At 36.6% G+C, this 20,459-nt stretch overlaps 1 protein-coding gene across 12 annotated transcripts in view; it reads left to right on the top strand.

Annotated features, from left to right (window-relative positions):
- The window catches only part of GTDC1 (glycosyltransferase like domain containing 1), a 397,164-nt gene that overhangs the window by 95,109 nt on the left and 281,596 nt on the right, over positions 1 to 20,459 (top strand). For 5 of the 12 annotated variants that reach the window (XR_006888267.1, XR_006888266.1, XM_046658957.1 and 2 more), the window contains exons 1-2: positions 2,530 to 2,576; positions 4,427 to 4,490. The gene's annotated coding sequence lies outside the window, so the exon portion shown is untranslated. Of the gene's footprint in view, positions 1 to 2,529; positions 2,583 to 4,426; positions 4,491 to 20,459 lie in introns of those variants that run through there. The other 7 variants (XM_046658951.1, XM_046658952.1, XM_046658950.1 and 4 more) reach the window with 3 other exon arrangements.

Genomic DNA, 20,459 nt, shown 5'->3' with positions numbered 1-20,459 from the left:
CCATAATATTCCTAAGGATAAGCCCTAGGGAATTCCTAGAAATGGAGTCAGGGGTAAAATAGTGAAAACCCGTAGGCTAGAGATACCTTCAAAACCATGCAAGGGAATTTTATTTTTTTATTTTTCAATTATTTTATTGAGGTCATAATGGTTGATAACATTGTGTAATTTCAGGTTACATTATAATTTATCAGTTTCTGTATATACTGCATCCTGCTCACCACCGATAGTCTAATTTTTATACATCACCATACATATGTGCCTCTTAACCCCTTTTGCCCACTCCCAAACCCCCTTCCCCTCTGGTAACTGCTAATCTGTTCTCTCTATCCATGTGTTTGTTTATCTTCAACATATGAATGAAATCATGCAGTGTTTGTCTTTCTCTGTCAAGCTTATTTTGCTTAATATCATACCCTCAAGTTTTATCCATGTTGTTGCAAATGGGATGATTTTGTCTTTTTTATGGCTAGGTAATATTCCATTGTATATATACACCACATCTTCTTTATCCATTCATCCATCAGTTGAAGGGCACTTGGGTTGCTTTCATGTCTTGGCTATTGGGAATAATGCTGCAGTGAACATAGGGGTGCATAAATCTCTTTGAATTGTTGATTTCAAATTCTTTGTATAGATATCCAGTAGTGGGATAACTGGGTCATATAGTATTCCTGTTTTTAATTTTTTGAGATAATCTGCATACTGTTTTCCATAGTGGTTGCACCAGTTTGTATTCCCACCAGCAGTGTATGAGGGTTCCCTTTTCTCCACATCATCTCAAACATTTGTTATTTTTTTGTCTTGTTAGTTATGGCCATTCTGATACGTATAAGATGATATCTCATTGTAGTTTTGATTTGCATTTCCCTAATAGTGATGTTGAATATCTTTTCGTTTTTTTTTGTTTTTTTGAGGAAGATTAGCCTTGAGCTAACATCTGCTGCCAATCCTCCTCTTTTTTTACTGAGGAAGACTGGCCCTGAGCTAACATCTGTGCCCATCTTCCTCTACTTTATATGTGGCACACCTGCCACAGCATGGTTTGACAAGTGATCTGTAGGCCCGCACCCAGGATCTGAACCAGCAAACCCTGGGCGAAGCAGAACGTGTGAACTTAACCACTGCACCACCAGGCCAGCCCCCTGAATATCTTTTCATGTGCCTGTTGGCCATCTGTATATCTTCTTTGGATAAATGTCTCTTCATGTCCTCTGCCCATCTTTTGATCAGATTGTTTTTCTTGTTGTTGAGTTCTTTATGTATTTTGGAGAGTAACCCTGCAAGGGAATTTTAAAGAGGCAGGATGGGTGGGAATGCCAAATGCCACAGTCTAGCAGAGTGAGGAAGGAAAATAGGTAATTGTTTGGTTATTCCCAACCTTAACAGTGGCTGTTTCAGTAGGGTGATGGCTAAGGAGGCCAAGTTGTGGTAATTTGAGTGTTGAGTGGAAGTTGAAGTGAAGACAATGAGCCTATTTTATTGTTTTATAAAGCATGACAGGGATATTTGGTAGGGTTGAAGGAAGTGTGTTATTGATGAAGGAGAAGGCATCAGTGCAGAGGAAAAGATTGAAGGTAGAGAAAAAGGAGAAAACTGATAGAATGCCTTAGAAAAGGCATGAATGAATAGGATTTAGTGCACAGATAGAGGAATGAGTATTGGAACAGAAGAGGATCAATTACGAAAAAGGAGTGAGTGTTGAGATATGAGAATTTTGTATGATAGAGTGGGTTCTTTTACAGGCAACAGCTAGTTTAGATGCAGACAGCTAGCTAGTTTAAGCAAAAAGGGGTATGTTACACACTACTTAATTTCCAGAAGTGCCAAGAAATCAGACTTGACTGTTAAATAAGCTAGGAACAACACAAACCAAGAGAAGCACTCAGTTATACTGTTCTAGTAGAATATCCACTGTTGCTTGCTACTTGGAACCTATGATACCATGGATCATTTAGTAGAATATTTCTGTGATTGTCTCAGAAGAACAAAATGCCTTCGCTATGAGATTTGATCTCATTGTAGGTGGTCACCACCTTGATTTGCTCACTCTGCTTTCTAAGTCTTGTATGGATTTGTCTAGTTAGTTGAACGTGGCTCCCCTGTGGAAGCATGATGCAAGAGCTTCTGGGAAATCTAGTTTTTAAGTTTCCAGGCCCTATCATGCAGGAAGTTATAGTGCATGCTAGAAAGGGGTTAGAGTGCAGGCTGGGTGGTTCTGGCTCTTGATCTCCCATGAGTTGCAGTCAGGATCACCCAGGGCAACAGTCATCTGAAGGTTGGACTTGCCTGGGCCATCCACTTAAAGGATGGCTGACATATAAGGCTAAGTTGATTCTAGCTATTTGGCAAGAGGCCAGGTGGGCTGCTCTGTCAGGCTATTTGTGTGTCTTCATGACATGGCAACTGGCTTCACCCAGAGCAAGTGATCCAAAGGAGCAAGGAGGTAGCTGTAATATCTTTTAGGACCTAGCCTCAGAAGTCAGACACCTCACTTCCATTGCATTCTGTTTTTCTTTCAGACCAACCCTGATACAGTGAGAGAGGGGACTACACAAAGGTGTGAATTCCACGAGGTGAAGGTTGAAGCTGGCTACCATGTTCCTCCCCATCCCTACCCTGCCTTTCTTTAACAGCAGAAATTGATCAGAAATGGATCAGATTTGTCTGTAGAAACACAAAACAGAATTCTTTTAATTGAATGAAATTTGCCAAGAATTTGTATAGAATGTGGTTCTTTGTTAAATATTAAGGATACAAAGTACACAGTGTCCTCAGCCAGTATTTTAAAATATTCAGAAATGCTGTTCAGTCACTTGTTCTCAGCCTTCTCCTCCTCTTAAGACAAAGTGTATATCATAAAATCATAACTCAGTCTAGGCGTGTGTGTTTTGATTCTCTGAGATAATGAGGTTGTGATCCTTTGTCTTCCAGAATAGCTCTCCTGTCCTCATCTCTGAAATGAAGAGGTCTGACTAGCTGTCCCTATAGTCCTTTTCCTGTCTTAATTCTCTAAGATCCTGACTAACTTTGAGAATTGGATGAACATCTCTGTGATGTACTAGTTAGAAGTAGGCCATTTTCCAGTGCCTCGGTCACATCCTCTTGTTTATTTCTTTCATATCGTGTATCACAAATTGAAATGATGTCGCTGATATGCTTGTCTCCTTGCATCCTTCCTCCCCTTCCCCAAATTAAGCTCCAGCAGGGCAAGTTTTGTCTTGTTCATTGCTGAATTCCCAGCACTGAATGCAGTGCCTGGTACGTGCTTAGAGGTGAATGTCTAAATAAATAAATTTTTGAGAGAATACTACATGATCATTATTTGAAATGGGCCATCTTAAAAGGTTTTTTTCTCCTTCTACTTGATTTATGTCTTTTCAGCCTTTCTCTTATTTTTTATTCTTATTATTTTTTGGTGACATCAGGATCATCAACGTGACTGTGAATGCTTTCCCATCTTGTTCAAAGTTGGTGCCTGGAAGGTTCTCCAACCTGGTTTTTTTCTGATATAGGTTATTCGCACTCCGTGATTACTGTTTAAAATAATTCTTTCAAGAAATGTGTTTGGCTAATCTTCTGATTTTGTGCTATGTAATCTGTTTGGGAGCCACATTTCTTATTCCTTTGGTAGCTCCTCTTTGTTGCTTGTCTTATAGGATCCTTTTTGGATGAGTTTCTATGTTAGTTTTGACCCTGTCAGTATCAATATATTTAAGGATTTTGACTTTAATAAATACAGAACAGGAAAGTCACAATATCCACCCTTGGGTATGTGGTATTATCTTATTCTCTTTGCTGCGCATGACTTGCAGAGAACATAGGACTGTACGTTAAATAACAGTTTAAACTTGATGTAATGCTCTCTCAGAAAGTAGTGTTCTTAAGATGTTTACCCCAGATCTACAAGTGTCTGTGTACCTTTATTGTTTCCCTGGAGGGAAAACCCCAAACCTGGACTGATTATCCATATACATTCCAACCTGCCTCTGAGATTTTAGACTAACCTTCTCAGAGGTTCTTGACAGTGTTTTGGATTTTAGACCTTTTTGCAAATCTAGCAAACTATTGACCTTCTCCCCAGAGAGATAGCCGTTTACAAAGCCCCACAAATTCTACATATGTCCTCCAGGAGTGCATAGACTCCTGAAGGCCATCCATGAACCAAGGTTAAGGACCTCTAATCTGAATCATTATTATTATTGTTACTATTTTTTGAGTTATAGTTGATTTGGGAAATCCTTGGAAAGACTGAAAAAAACTCGTATTAGTTAAGACTCAGAACATTTCTGTTCTTGGAGATTCTTTTCCCGTCTTGGAATATCCAAGAATCAGACTACTGGGTCATTCAAGTCAACTCTTGTCAGGATTCAGAATTCAGGCTGGGTTTATTTTGAAGATAACTTTGTTTTTCATGATCTCACAGGTACCTCTGCATTAGCCACATTGGACATATGTAAAGAGGGTCATCAGTATATCTGGATCATCAGGTGAGCAAATGGGACTTCATTTTTATTTCTTCTTCCATGCAGTTCTCTGGCAGTATGTGGTCATTTTTTATCATCTACTCCTTACTGCAGTGTGGGTCAGTAAGATGATAAATATTTCTAAAGAGAAGGAAGCAGGCTTTCTTAAGTTTTACCAGATTACTTCTTTTGCTGCTTGAAGTCAGATTTCTTTATTTTTATTTTATCTCATTATTACTTCATATACACACTTCTATGGTAGATAAAAATTTCCCACTCTTCATTTTATGTATATACTTTGGAGAGTTGTGGACAGCTCTCATATTGCTCCTTGGTTGTCGGCCAAGTTATACACATGTAACTCCTTTAATCTTTCTTTGTAATTCAGTTGGCTTGGCTGCTTTTTCTAGATTTTCCCCCATTTCGTCTGCATCATTAATAAATAGAAAAAGCAGGCTATTGCCCAGCTTCTTCCACACCTTTCATTCTTTTTGCTTCCTGGTTTTGCCTTATACTCCTTGTTGAACTAAAGCCAGCCAGGCATCATTCTCTGGACTACTTTGGCAATACATGAATGCCTCGCCTACAACTATCAGTGTCCCACGCGGTAATGGCATCAGCAGTATATGCTAGAGGAAAGAAAGGAAATGTGAAAGGAGAACAGTGAGGAGCAAAATAATGCTTTCTTTGATTATGTGGCAGACTTACCCTTGCCACCCAGAGGAAATCATTGTACCTGAAACCTTTACCACAGGTTTTGTCGTCTCAAAGTATTGTGCACGGGCACTAATTTGAATAATAAGAGAAATGTATATTGTTTGAAGTTTGGCCACTGTTCTCACTCGGTTTGTTCCCCACATTCTGCTTCCCCCACCGCCTTTCCCAACACTGATCGTGACTTGCTATCAGAATCTGTGGTCATGAACAAAACTGGGCAGGGGATCGTTTTGTGGGAAATTAGATAGGCTCAGGTGGTAAATGCTCCATGCCTCCATGTGTAACATCTGAGGCAAGTGCTTTAGTTCTTGCTATTTCTGTAACAGCCGTTGGTCTTCTTTTAACAGCTGATTCAGGAGAGATGTGCAGGAGGAAGGGACTACTAGACCTTTAGTGCTATTCATCAACGCTGTATTAGTTTCACAACGTTTTTCCCCCCTGATTGGCAGGGAGAAGCATACTGCTTCTAGATGATGCTGAGCTTGGTGTAAAATGTGCCAGCATGAGATCTGGGCTTGTCACAGTTCATTCTTTCTTTTCATTTGGTTTGTAGAAAATGGACCGCTACCTTTACTTATCTTTGTGCATTAGAGAGAAAAGGTCATACCTCTAGGAGCTAATGGCTTATTGGTGTTTTTAGTCACCAGATTCAGGTAGAATATTTAGTTGAAGCTTACAGCAGCACACACTTGACTTTCTCGTTTGTGTTAGCTTTGCTTCTAGTACAGAATTGAATAGGATAGAGGAGACGGTTTTCCTGTTTGTGTCTGTGGCAACTTTCTAGATGATTTGTGGTTTAATCCTTTAAACATTTTTGATCGTTTATGACCTTTTTCTCTGTAAAGGCATAAAATATTCATATTCTAATGTTATAGTCTTGTAATAAGATTAATTTTGGAGAAATCAAGGTCAGAATAGTAGCTGACACAGTTGCCTCTAAATAGTGACCTAAAAATTATAACAGTTATATTAGTTCTTTTTAGCCAGACTTTATGGCCTTCCGTCATACCATCAGATTTTAAATAAGATTATGTGATCGTGAGTCATGTACTTCTTGGTCTCTGGCCTCTTAAACAGGTAAGTATATGACTTGGATCCCTTTGAAGTCTGATTTTTTAAAATGTTAATCTCTCACATGGTTTTTAAACTGTCGACAACAGTGTACTTACACTAATTTCTTTAGGCAATTGATCCATTCTTCAGCATAACTTTTATTTCTTGGGTCTTTTCAAGACCTGTCAAAGCAAACAAAGTGCTAACCTAACTTTAAAGGGACAAAAAACTCCCCTCCTCAGTACTACGTTATTCTTTGTTCTCTGTGTGCATCAAAGTGACAATCCCACACTGTCTCAATTGAGGGAGTCTAGCACAAAAATAAAAAACCGCCTGGCACTGTTCTAGGCTGGCAGCCAAAATGTTTTGTGTAGCTTGGTTCTGGCAGTGGTTTTCATAAGGCAGAGGGTCTACCCTCCCAGCATCACCGAAGGAAGGCAAGCAGCCTTAGTCTTTCCTCCTTACACCATTTCTTTTCCTCGTCTTCCTCTTTCTTGATGTAGACCACCATCATGAAAAAATATTTTTTCTTAAATAGAAACATCATTCTCCTTACAATTTCCACATATAGTAAATGGCATTGTTTCTATAGAAGCTTGTGCTAAATTTGCCTTTTCCTGCTCTCTTAAAGATTTCCTTCACAGTTGCATTTTTGCCACTCTTTTCAGAAAACTCTTCTGAATATTGCTAACTTTGGACATGTTGACATTAGTATTTTTGATTGGTTGGAATCTTGTCTTGCTTCACAGCTTATTATTTGAATGGAAACTCTTGAGTGATATTTGCTTGTATTATATGGATTTTTATGCCAAGATATCTCTTGTTGAGACCAAAAATCCTGTCATTGTTTTCTATTTTTGTCTAAAACTCAGGGTCAGTTCATATCTTTTACAAATTGAATACTCATTTTTAGAATGTCTGATAAGTATTGATAGATAAGCCAAGCGAACTTTCATTAAATATAAGGATGTGCATTTAAAATTTTTTCCTTTGAAATTAAAATACAAGGTAAAACACAGAAGTATTTTTAACTTTCTCAATTATCTCTAAATTATAGAGACCTACTATTGGTGACCTACTGTTACAAAGGGTGTGAAAATGTAGCATTATGGTTTTTAAGTGATGATTTGAGCAGGAGACTAGATTTTCACTATGAGCAAGCATTGTATGAAATTTTGTAGAATATTCCTCAAAATGTAAATGTGTTTTCTGTTGTATTAAGCAAAAACAAATAATTTACTTTCTAGTGATCTATTTTAAAAATTAGTGTTGTTCAATCAAGATAAGAATAGTTAAATAAGCAGAATATGTTTTCTTAGGAGGAGATTGATATTATTTTGACTGATTGTTATTTTAAAAATTGTCAATGATTTTTGGCAATAAGAAAATCACTTTGGGAGGAAAAACTGATGTATTTTTGTAGCAGTGTAACAAATGTGACTGAAAAGAAAGTAAACAATGGTTCGTGTCAGAATTATTAATGTGAAACATTTTTATATGCCATATATATTGGAAAATATATGTGTTATGGATACATTAAGATAAACTTGTGCAATCTAACAGTTTTTTTTTACAGATTTATTTTTAATTTAGCAAATGCTTTAAAATCATTAAAAGGATTCGTAGAACAGGTATATCAAAAGTATGCATTAAATAAACTCACCTGCTATTTTCTCTCCTTCTCAAGGCAGGTTCAGCAACATATTGGCTCATTACTTTAACAAAACAAACAAATACTCAAATTGCTTTGTGTGTATAATGCACATGTAATAAATGCTATGATTCCTCATTCCCCCAGTGCTGTTTTTTTTTTTTTAAACTTGTGTTTAAGTGGCTTTTTCTGCAGAGCAGCTACAATGAATCTGGTTGGGAGGCCTGTTAAGTTATATTAATTAAATCTTTAGGTCAACATTTTAAGATGAGAATTATGACATTTTTGAGAAGGAATGCCAGTGAAATTGTCTTCTTTTCTCTTGGTCCAGTTAAGTGCATGAATGTCTGTCTTGAATCCTCTGTGCCAAGGTCTGATAATATTAGAATTGGTGGTTAAAGATAATACAGACAAAAAGCTCTTTCATTCTGTATGTTCACATATGTTGAAGAATGTTTATTGTATATTAAATACTTTTCACAGACTTTAAATACATTTTCTCCACTGGTGTAATTTTTTTTGCAATTAAGCCCTTTATCTTTTCTGTGGTAGGAATATATCTTTCAGTGACTTAGGAATTGCAACATGAATTGTCCTATTTATTTGTTTATTCTAACTATACACAGAGGCGTAGTAGAAATATATTTAAGAGCTATAATGTTTGAGCACATTTTTTGGTAAATGCTGTTGAATTTTTCATTTTTTTCCAGGTAATGTTTTCTGTAGTTTTGTTCAATTCAGAACACATATTAAAACTCCTATATCTTTATAGTTTGATATTATATAGTTTGCAGGAATTATGGTAGAGTAACTTAATCATTATGTTTGTAGAAACATAGAAAAATAAATTTATTAAGGGATGCCAGCAAAGTTGGATAGGTACTAAATTTATTGTTTTTACTAGGATCTTATTTTATTATATTAAATAGCATGCTTATAATTATAACTAGTATTTTATTTCATTTGAATATCAGTACAGATTTTAACCATAACTCCTAGGTAGGTGATTTGAATATCTTGTTTGATATCAAATATTAGTAACATATAATGACAGTGATTTCTAAGTTGATGTGGTCAAAAATATGAGTGATCTTTCCTTAAGCATATGGTATGTACTTCAGTGTTAAAATTCAGTAGAGAGTATCGCATGAAAGAGTATATGTTAATTCAGTATTTTGATTCCCCCCCCAATTTTTGATATATGTTAATTCCCCCTGCCCGACATTATATATTATCATCCTGTAGAATGCTTTCACAAGTATTTCCTGTTTTCTGCGGCATCTCGCACTGCTCACTTTTTATCCATAGTACCATATGAGTTCCCCATTTTCAGGTTTGCACTGCATATTTTAAGCTGCTGATAGTGTACGTCGATTGCAAGGTAAAGTGACATTTAGCTTTTTGAGCTAGTTGCATTTTTAGCATGAGAGCAGGTTGTTGTTGTTTTTTTCCCCCATCCTAAATCTTCTCATATTTCCCATTAAAATAATCTTGCTAACATTGAACAAAGAAATTCAGAGATTTGGCAACAGCAGCAATTGAAATGCATCAAAAAGTGGCTACTACAATACAATTTTATTAATGAATGATCTACATTGGTTCCAGCTGTGTCCATGTGATTAGGCCTTCATCAGGCAACAATGGGTATTTCCCTATTGCTTTTATTTGATTTCCAAGAATGTGTCATCTGTTACATCAGCTCCTGCCAATATGCCCCCTGTAAAAGTGTTTTGTTTTTTTTCCTTCCAAATTTCTGAAGCATAAGTTGAATACCCACACATAGCCCTGCTGAAATATTGTTTCTAGTGAATTGTGGCCTAGGTTTGTGTGCCTGGTGCTGCATACCAAAATTTCAGAATATAAAATAAAGTAAATGTTTATTAAGTTTATCAGTACATTTTTGGAAGTGTGGTTGCCTGGTAATGCTAAAGATAGACTATTTTCACTTTTACGTTTCCATCTTAATATTTTATTACAGTGGTATAATGTGTTATAGAGGTGGACAAGCTTGCAGATTGAAATGGGGATCGTCCAGATTGTTCCCTTCCCTGGACCATATGGTATAGTTCTAAAAGCCTTTTGTACGCTGTCTGTTCAGTTTATTGTAAACTCAATCTTTAGTGCACCTAAAAAGATAACCAAATAAAAGGAGCCTGGGAAAAAGAACTTCATATCATGTAAGGGTCCTAGAAATATTTGTTTTAAAGGAGATAACTGCAGATGAAATTGAAAGTGAGATGATATAAACAAAGGAGACTTGCCATTCTCTGAATATCCTTTTGAGTTCATATGGATTGTCTTTGAATGCTGGTTTTAAAATGAAGGCATTTATGTTACCTGATTATGCTTACCATCCGTATTTATTCTGTTCTTACACTCTCATGAAGAAGAGAATGTAGTTTTTATCTATTTTACAGAGGAAACCTCTACCTGTGAACAATTCCAAGGAATGTATAAGTCCTAGGTTGAATGTATAGGTGTTTTTTTTTTTTTTGACTGATTTCATTGAGAATTTAGGGCTAGAACTTTCAATAATTTCGCTTTTAGCCGTTACCCATATTCAGAGATAGTTGAAAAATTTCTAATTCTTTTTCCTTTCTTTTTTTTCCTCCACTTGACCTATTATGGTTCCATAATTCTATTTTAGGAAAATAGGATAAGCAATTTCTTATCCCATATGTTAAGACTGTTTAAAAGCTGGGAATGAAACTGCTTTCTTCTGACTCTCACTCCCCTTTCTTCCAAAGTAAGCTACTGTTAGAGAAGAGTATTAGACATTACCCATTGCTTTTTGGCACAGGAGATTGCAAGCTGAAATTCTACCAAATGGAAAAAAAAAAGGAGAGCCTGTGAAGAACACGATTCTTTACTCTATCATTACCCTGAACCACTGAAAGGGTAACTGAGAGGAACTCAAATGTTATTGGAATGTGTAATTTTCCTTTGAATGGCCACAGTGAAATATATTTGAACAAAAAGGCAGAAAAAGTATATGTGGCGTATGGAGTTGATGGTGATTGAAATTAATGAATCTTTTCAGCCCTGTACAATAGGAACTATCCCAGGAACAGTGCACGTTTAAAAGTTTCCAACAGAAACTTACATAGAGAGATATTATTACCTTAGGGAGATATTAGAGATAGATGGACTATCACAATAATATAATAATGCTAGTGGTAAATTGGACATAAAATATTCTTTGGATCTATATTTTTCAAGTTTGAGAAATTTTCAAAAACTGAATCACTGATTTCAAGTTGGGAGGGAGTCTTTCCTATTTAAAAAATACTGTTATTTTGTGGTCTTTGATTTATTCTGGAGCTGTTTTCTAAAGTGCTCACACAATTGAAAACATGGTTTTCAGCTTGAAAGTATACATTTTCAAATAAGCTAGGTTCCTCCTTCCTTCTCTCTCTCCATTCTCCTTCCTTATTCCTTTCTTCCTAACCTTCAGCTATTTATTTGTATGTGTATATTACATATATGAATGATATATACTATACTATAAAAATGTTATTGTATAGGTTTGGGAATTGAAGGTTTCAGTTAGGAAGATAAATAAAAATCTTGTAATGACTGTGCACAAATGGATTTCCATGGAGGAATTAGAACGTGTTTATTTAATCTAGATTACTGAAAATTGTAGGAAAATAGTGGAATTGTACATTCAAAATAGTTTTCATTTCTTCTAGCTGGGAAGGACTAGATTGTATCTTAAGTCAAGGAAGGAAGAGCTACAGAAAGTCTGACTTAAATATCTCCTCTTTGCTGTAGTTTCCTTTTAATGGTAAAAATGCCTCTGGCTCCAAGTATAGTCATGTGCCGCATCACAACATTTCACTCAATGATGGACTGCATATAGGATGGTGCTCCCATAAGATTGTGATGGAGCTGAAAAATTCCTGTCACCTAGTGACGTCATAGCCATTGTAACTTCCTTGCACAATGCATTACTCATGTCACTTGCTTGTGGTGATAAATGAAGCTGAGAAACTTGCCGGTGTAAACAAACCTACTGTGCTGCCAGTCATATAAAAAAAAGTACAGCACATACAGTTATGTACATTACGCAATACTTTATATTGATAGTAAACCACCATGTTACTAGTTTTTGTATTTACTATACTATATTTTTTATTGTTATTTTGGAGTATACTCTTTCTACTTATTAAAAAAAAAGTTACTGTAAAACAGTACACAGTGTTATCCTGGTAGCAGCCTCGTACATCTTGTGTTTACTGTATCTCTTGATTGCATAATTTCTCTTGTACTTGATTTAATCTCATGTTGTTTTGTTCATCATGGCCCCTAATTGTACAAAATCCACTGCTGTTGTTGCCAGGAAGGGGCTACATGAAGTGATTGACCTGGAAATGAAATGAAAAGTGATTAAGGACTATGAAGGTGGAAAATCAGTGATGGTTATTGTTCAGCCTTCAGGCATGTCCTGTTCTATGATAGCTACCATCTTGAAGAACAAGAACAAAGTGATGGGAGCTGTTAAAGGATCTCCTTCATTGAAGGCAATGAGACTAACAAAAATTCGAGAAGCACCTGTATCAGACTTGGAGAAACTTCTACTGACCTGAATTGAAGACCAGACACAGAGTGTATCCCTCAACAGCATGACAATGACAGCCAAAGCAAAATGTTTGTCAGTGATGTTGAAAGAAAAGGCCGGACCTGACTACAATGTTAAATTTACTACTAGCTCTGGGTGGCTTAAACAATTCAGGAATTGTTATTCGTTACATAATGTGAAAGTGAGTGGTGATTCTGTGAGTGTTGATGTGAAGGCAGCTGAATAATTTTTGGAAACTCTAGATAAGCTGATTGTGGAGGAAAATTACTTGCCAGAGCAAATATTCAGTGTGGATAAAACCACCCTATTCTGGAAACAGTTGCTTGAAAGAACTTTCATCCTTATGGAAACCAAGTCAATGGCAGGGTTTTAAGGGTTTCAAGGGTTTCAAGGGTTTTAAGGACAGGATATCAGTCTTGTATGGGGACAATATTGCAGGCTACAAATTGAAACCCTTTGTGATCTGGCACAGTGAGAACTCCAGGGCCTTCAAGCATATCAGTAAGCACACACTACCAGTATACTACAGGAGCAATAAGAAGTCAAGGACCCAGCTCCTCTTCCAAGATGCCCTCTTGAATTGCTGCCAGCGAAATGGAGAAGTACTCTTTGGAGAGCAACATACCTTTCAAGATTTTGCTTGTTGTTGATAATGCTCCCAAACATCCTCCTTTTACTGGTGATCTTCCTTCGATATCAAAGTGATTTTTCTCCCTCCAAACACCACCTCTTTGATCCAAGCAATGGGTAGAAATGTATAGCAACTTTTAAGGCCTACTACCAGAGGAGGACCCTTGCCCAGGCTATTGCTACAACTGAGACACTGAGAAGACACTGATGCAATTCTAGAAGGATTACAACATCTATGCTTAGGCTTGGGATGATGTCACCAAGGAGTGTATGAATGGCATCTGGAAGAAGACACTCAAGAGGTTCATCCATGACTTTAAAGGATTTGCCAAGGATGAGGAGGTTGCAAAAATCAACAAGGCTGTGGTTCAGATGGCAAACAACTTACCCTGGGTGTGGACGAGGATGGCATTGAGGAGCTCACAGAGCTGGTTCCTGAGCAATTGACTAATGAAGGGTTGTTGGAACTGGAAGAGGAATGCATAGCTGAAGAAGAGGCAAGAGAAAAGGAAACTGCAGGAGAAGAAAAAGAAGCAGCAGCCCCAAGGAAATTTGCAGTGAAAGGTTTAGCAGATTTTTCAGACTTCAACAAGCTCCTTAAAATGTTTGAAGACATGAACCGCAACATGGGAAGGTTTTCATTAATAGAGGGGAATATTCATGGTCCATTATTTGCTTACAAGCAAATCTGTGATGGAAAAAACAAACCAAGCAAACCACCATACACGTATTTCTGAAAAGTGACACATCCTCAAAAATAGCATTAGGCAGGTGCTTCAGGAGGTATTCCAGAAGAAGGCATTGTTCTTGTAGGAGATAACAGCTCTATGCATATTCTTACCCCTGAAGACCGTGCAGTGGGACAAGATGTAGAGGTGGAAGACAGTGATATTGATGATCCTAAAGGGTTAGGGTCATCCTAAAGCCTAGGCTAATGTGTGTGTTTGTGTGTTAGTTTTTAACAAAAAAGTTTAAAGAGTAAAAAAAAAATTAAAAAATTTAAAAGTAGAGAAAAAGTATACCAAATAAAGATATAAAGAAAGAAAATATTTTTGTATGGCTGTGCAGTGTGTTTGTGTTTTAAGCTAAGTCTTGTTACCAAAGAGTCAAAGAGTTAAAAAAAAAATTAGAAAGTTTATAAAGTAAAAAAGTTACCGTAAGCTAAGGTTAACATTATTGAAGAAAGAAATTTTTTAATAAATTTAGTGTAGCCTAAGTGTACGGTGTTTATAAAGTCTACAGTAGTGTACGGTAATGTACTAGGCCTTCACATTTACTCACCACTCCACTCACTGACTCACCCAGAGCAACCTTCCGTCATGCAGGCTCCACTCATGATAAGTGCCCTATAAAGGTATACAGTTTTTATTTTTTATGCTGTATTTTTACTGCACCTTTTCTATGTTTAGATATGTTTAGATACACAAATACTTACCATTGTGTTACAGTTGCCTACAATGTTCCGTAAAATAATGTGCTGTACAGGTTTGTAGCCTAGGAGCAATAGGCTACACCATATAGCATAGATGTGTAGTAGGCTATACCATCTAGGTTTGTGTAGAGATACACTCTATGATGTTTTCATGATGACGAACTTGTCAATGACACATTTCTCGGAATATATCTCAGTTGTTAAGCAACACATGACTGTAGTAGAAAATCTTACTATGACTTAAATGAGTAAGAGTTCTATTTGTCTCATGTTGTAAGAAGTCTGGAGGCAGTTTGTTCACAAGTACCCAGTGCCGTCAGGGACCCAGGTAACATCTTCCTTCCTCACCATGCTTTTGCCTTTGCACATAATTTTTGCCATTCATTTCACAGGTAACTTTTGTACCTCTAGAAATTGTGTTTACTTTCAAGCAGGAAGAAAGTGAAGGATACTCAGAAGCCTCCTCATGGGGAGCTTTCTCTTTTTCTTTAGAAAGGGGTGCCTTACTCATAGGGACTTCTGCCTATATCTCGTTGGCCAAAAGTGTATCACATAACTACCTCTAGAATGAGATAAAAGTATTGTAACCATCCTGCCTGTATTTTGGAGGAAAGCGTGGAGAAGGGCAATTGGAATGAGTGTTGAGTGAACCATCCAAAAGTTATCTGCCATACTTCTTCAGTTCTTTTCTATAGTTAGTTGCTTGGACTTTTGAATTTTCTGGGTACTTGGTTTATATAGTAACTTGCTGTTGGTTTCTTTTTGACATCCAATAAATATGTTTTGGTATTGTAAGGTTATGTTTCTGTGACTGAGGACAGAACTGTAATTGGGTGATCTTGTTGTCTTTACACTTAGCACAGTGCCTAGGTGTAGGCCCTCAATAAACACTTGTTGAATGAATATTAAGAAATATATTTGTTCATATTGTTGGTATAAATCATTTATGCGTATAAAGGGTACAGTAATATTTTTAATTTGTGAGGGGTTGTGGACTAAGTTTTATAGAATTCTTTGTTATTGCTAAGGGGACATCAATGTAAGGATGTCAAAGTTGTTTTGAGTGGAAGATATTGTTACAAAGGTTATGGGAAACTCCTCAAAATGACTTAGTATCACTGCTTTGGCTGGAGCACATTATTCCATGTGTAAATGACAAACATAATTTCTTTTTAACTCTATGCGCAGACTGTTATTTAAACAAGGATATTTTGTAGTATCCGTATATTAAGATCTCAGTTTTTGAAGAAATAAGCAATTTGAATTTATTTATAAAATGAACAAGTCATTTGATAATTTGTATTATTGATGTTGATTTGCAGGAAGGAGTTATTAGATCCTTGGTACCCTCATGGCTTTTGTTACGTGTGCCGTTGAGAGGATTCTGATTCCTAGCGCCCCTGTGTAGAGCAGAACTGTCTTTTTTGCACCATCCTCTCACCTTCTTGCGCTATGTCAGACAATGCTTTGCTGCTCTTCATAGGATTTTCATGGCTAAGGGCACACTAAATCAGATTTTATCCTAGATGGCATTTTGGGTGTATTATTTCTTCTAATTCTTAGAGTGACAGCTTCATATTTTCTCAATACAAATGCAAATAGAAAAACATGTCCAAAAGAAGCCCTAAGTCATTTTCACATCTGTTTGCTTTGCCCTGAACTGTCTCAGAAGAAAGCAGGCTACCTCTTCATTCAAACTGCAGCCGAAGTGGCTCCGACTGTAAGTTGGTAGTGTGAATCAGCGCCTCACAACTCCTCTAATGTCTAACCTAAATTCCCTTTGTTATATCTCTGTTCTGTTTCTGTTATTTTGATCTCCGAGGACAGGGCAAACAACTCTCCAGTGTCTCACATACAGCAACCCTAGATAGCACCACTTTAATAATAAAGGGATAATAATTTATCCGTTTTCATTCATGATGGCAGGGCTGTTTGTACCTTAATTACTAAAACAACCTGTGCATGGATAGAACTTATCTCAGAGCAGGGAATGTATTCAAGTATCTGGAACTCAAATTTTCTATCTGAGCAGTTTATAGTCACTGAAAATAAAGGAAGCCCTTTTAACATTCAGGAGCAGTCCTGGGAGAGAGTTCCTACATAATCACAATTTAGGGAAGAAAGTTTCCTAAATCTGGACTTAGAAGTGGGTATTGCTAGTCAGTCTCTTTTGGCCCTTAAGCTGCTCTTTTGGTCATACTTTAAGAAGTAATAATTTGTATGCCAACATTTTGCACATAAAAATATTACCTGTAAAAGTTCAGCCATGTCTTACTATTTTCACCTTTGTATTCTCAGCAGTCAGTACAGTATCTGCCCATAGTAGGCTCTTAGTAAATATTTGTTAAATGAGTCATTTTAGTATCCCTTGGTAATGCTTCCTAATATAGATAGCTTTATGCTTTGCTGCATTTCTCCATTTCTTTTTAATTTTATTTTATGCTGCCCAATAAGCACTTGTAGTTTACTTTTGTTGTCTTTATCATCTTGTTCAATGATATCTACAATGACTTGGAACTTATTTGAATAGCTGAATACAGTAGTAGTGCTTGGACAATTCACTTTATGATGATGCTGTAACTTTCAATCCAGGAATACCTCTTTTTTTCCCCCTCTTTTGTAAGATGAAGTCTTATTGTAGCCTGTGATGAGAATTCAGAATACATTAATTGAATGCCTTTTGTGTACAAGGTACTTTGCTGGGTTATGCATAGATATAAACATGAATGTACACAAACTTTGCTGCCATGGAATTGAAATCTGGTTGGCAAGATACATATGTATTATATGGTACATATGTGTCTCTCAATATATAACTATAGTATAAGTGGGATGTGGTAACTGCTCTAGTTAAGGTATAAGCCAAATCTGGTGGTACTGCAGAGGAAGGAGTAATTACTTCTGACTGGCTGAATATGGGTGAGCAATTGACATAAAGCCCTCATGGATGGCATGGAATTTGAATGGAGTCTTGAACTATTTGTACAAATTTGATAGGTGGTAAAGGTGAAAGGATTCCAGGAAGAAGAAACAGCACTAGCAGTGGTTGGAGGTGGGAATGTGTATGGAATGTTTGAAAAAATGGCGAGGAGTCTCTTGTGTTTGGAGTAATGATGTGTCTGTGAGAAGGACAGGAATAGAGGCTAAAAAGGAACTTGGAACCAAATTGTACGGGTCTTGTTTCTTGTTAAGTAATTTTCTCTTTCTTCTGTAGAATTAATCATAGGTTTTTGGGTAGACGAATGACTCTAAGATAGCTGAGTTTCAGAGGAAGAATGGAAGATATATTAAAGGTAGTTGAGGTTGAAGAAGAGGGAGGCAGGGCCAGAAGGGCTTGGAAGGAGGGCGTGATCCCAGAGGCCTGGGGTGGGTCAAGTAAAAGCCCTGTGGATTGTTGATTTGTTCAGAGTTGTGCTGCAGCGTCCTGGCTCCCAATAGATGGTGTTTTCCAATTTTGAACCTTCTTTCTACCTACATCATTTTGGAAGACTATGGAACATGCCTCCCTTCCCTACAGCTGGGACATCAAGTATTTTAGCCTGAATTCTAGAAGAAAGCAAAAGGAGAGAAGAGCTGAATAGTTGTTGAGTGGGCCAAGAGTATCTACGCATTTCTTTCACTCTTTGTAGTGGGGATATTGGCTCTCCTACTTTTTGGGATCTTGGTTCATCTTCTTGAAGTAGAACTTGCTGTTGATCTCTTTTTGAGACCCGGCTCAAATGTTTAATAACATTTATCACTCTGTATTGTAATTATATCCAGGCCTGAGGCCAGAAACTATATTTGGGTCATATTTATATCACAAAACACTTAGCCTAATTTTTAGAATATAATCATCTAATAAATGCTTGTTAAATAAAGTAAATTTGATTATGCTTTGCAGTCATCCAGACCTTCCTACTCTCTGCACATGCCAAGCATGTTCCTTCTCAGGATCTTGCTGTGCCTGCTGCCTGGAAGGCTTTAGATCCAGATCTGCAGAGCCCCCTCCTCTCTTTCTCTGGTTTCTGTTTAGATGTCGTCTCATCACCAGTGAGGTGTTCTCTGACAGCACTATATAAAATGCCACCCTCCTCCAGCCCCAGTCTGCAGCCACCCTTCTCCTCTGTTACCCTGTGCTATTTTTCTTTATAGCACCTGCCACCATCTGATGTACATTGACTTGATGATCATCTTTTTACTCCAATTAGAAAGAAATTGTTTGTGACAACAGGAACATTGCTTTGTTGCTTAATTTATCTGCAAGCACTTGGAACAATGATGGACACATAGTAGGCACAAAAAATATTTTCTGAGTGAATGAATGGTGAAAATCAGACCGAAAAGGATAGTAAAGATTCATCTGCAGGTTTGTTTATAGTTTTATGCAAGTGATGGTATTGTTACAACTTTTATAAAATCAAATCATTAATATTGGTCTCAGAAAAATAAAAACAAATTCTATTTTCTATAGATTGTGCCTGTGAAATCTAATTATGGATTAGTATTTGTTTTAAAAATATTTGAATGCCAAGCATATCCAGTCAGAAAACACTTTTATTATCCATGCCAGCTTAATTTTTAAGGCAGTGAAATGGAAGACTGTCATTTCAGCAAGCAACTTATTTTCATTTGTGAGAATGGAATATTTTTGAATATTCTAATTGATTTTTGAGGATGATTTTACAAGAAAATAATCCTTGTTTCTGTACATTGTACATTTGCCTTTAAGACAGAAGAAACTAGAAACAGGCATGGAAATTATTTGTTCTGAGAGGTGCAAGCTTATAACTGACTTTTGATAAATGTCAGGAGGAGGGTCAGTCAGTCCCAATGTAAAAGGTAAATCCTGGGATACTGAACACTTTAAATAAGACCTGATTTAGAAAGTCATTTCATATGTTTATTTAAAGTTTGCAAAGAGATTCTAGACCGTTTGTCATGAGCTCAAGCCTCTAGTTTATTGTGTTTTACTACAAATTCACTTGGATATTTTTCCAGAAATCTTAAGTCTGTAATTTGGCAGTAAAAAAATTGGTTATCAAATCAATATTATTATATGGCTTTTAGTGTCATAAGAATTCCCTTTTGGAAACCCATAAAACTCATTTTTTCTCACCATAAACTTTATCTGTCACTTTTCTATAAGGTCAGAGTACTAACGTTGGAGGTGATCTGCTCTGGGATAGAGAGCCAACAAAGTGGTAATAAAGTTAAAAAATGCCACATGTTGCTTTCCTGAGATTAGGATTTCTTTTTCGTATCAAGTTTGTCGTAATTTTAGAATAGGAAAAGTTATATATCGATAGATGTATTATTAGTGTCCCTTTAAAGATAGATGAAATGATAAGCTTGCTTCTAGTTTGTATATTTGCATATTTCATATTTTAGTATTTTTGTGTTTTCTGGAGGTTAGTTCTTAATTACTTGTATACTTTTACTGGTAGGTTTTTTCTTTCTACATATGTAAGTTAAGCTTTTCAGAATAGATGGTTTTTTGTGTTTTTTTGTGAGTAAGATTGGCTCTGAGCTAACATCTGTACCAGTCTTCCTCTGTTTTGTACGTCTGATGCCACCAGAGCGTGGCTTGACGAGCAGTGCTAGGTCCGCACCTGGGATCTGGACCTGTGATCCCCGGCTGCTGAATCAGAGCCTACCAACTTAACCACTAAGCCATCAGGCTGGCCCCCAGAATAGATGGTTTTAAAAATGAAATATGATGAAATTATTGTATTGGAAAACAATTTCAAGAAGAATAGAGTTATTACTTGAAAACGAAGCTTAGTGTTGAAATTGTAAAAAGTACTAGAACTTGGAGGTTCCATTGCAAATGTTTCTCTACTAAGTCTGAGTTGCCACTGTGTTAATATTTATTGAGTATGTATTTACATATTGCACGTATATAAATATAGGAAAAATCTGAGTAGTTATCAGAGGAGACAGTCTTTT

This window comes from Equus quagga, chromosome 4, assembly GCF_021613505.1.
Source record: "Equus quagga isolate Etosha38 chromosome 4, UCLA_HA_Equagga_1.0, whole genome shotgun sequence".
Classification (NCBI taxonomy): domain Eukaryota; kingdom Metazoa; phylum Chordata; class Mammalia; order Perissodactyla; family Equidae; genus Equus; species Equus quagga.
This window is presented reverse-complemented; position numbering and strand designations above follow the sequence as displayed.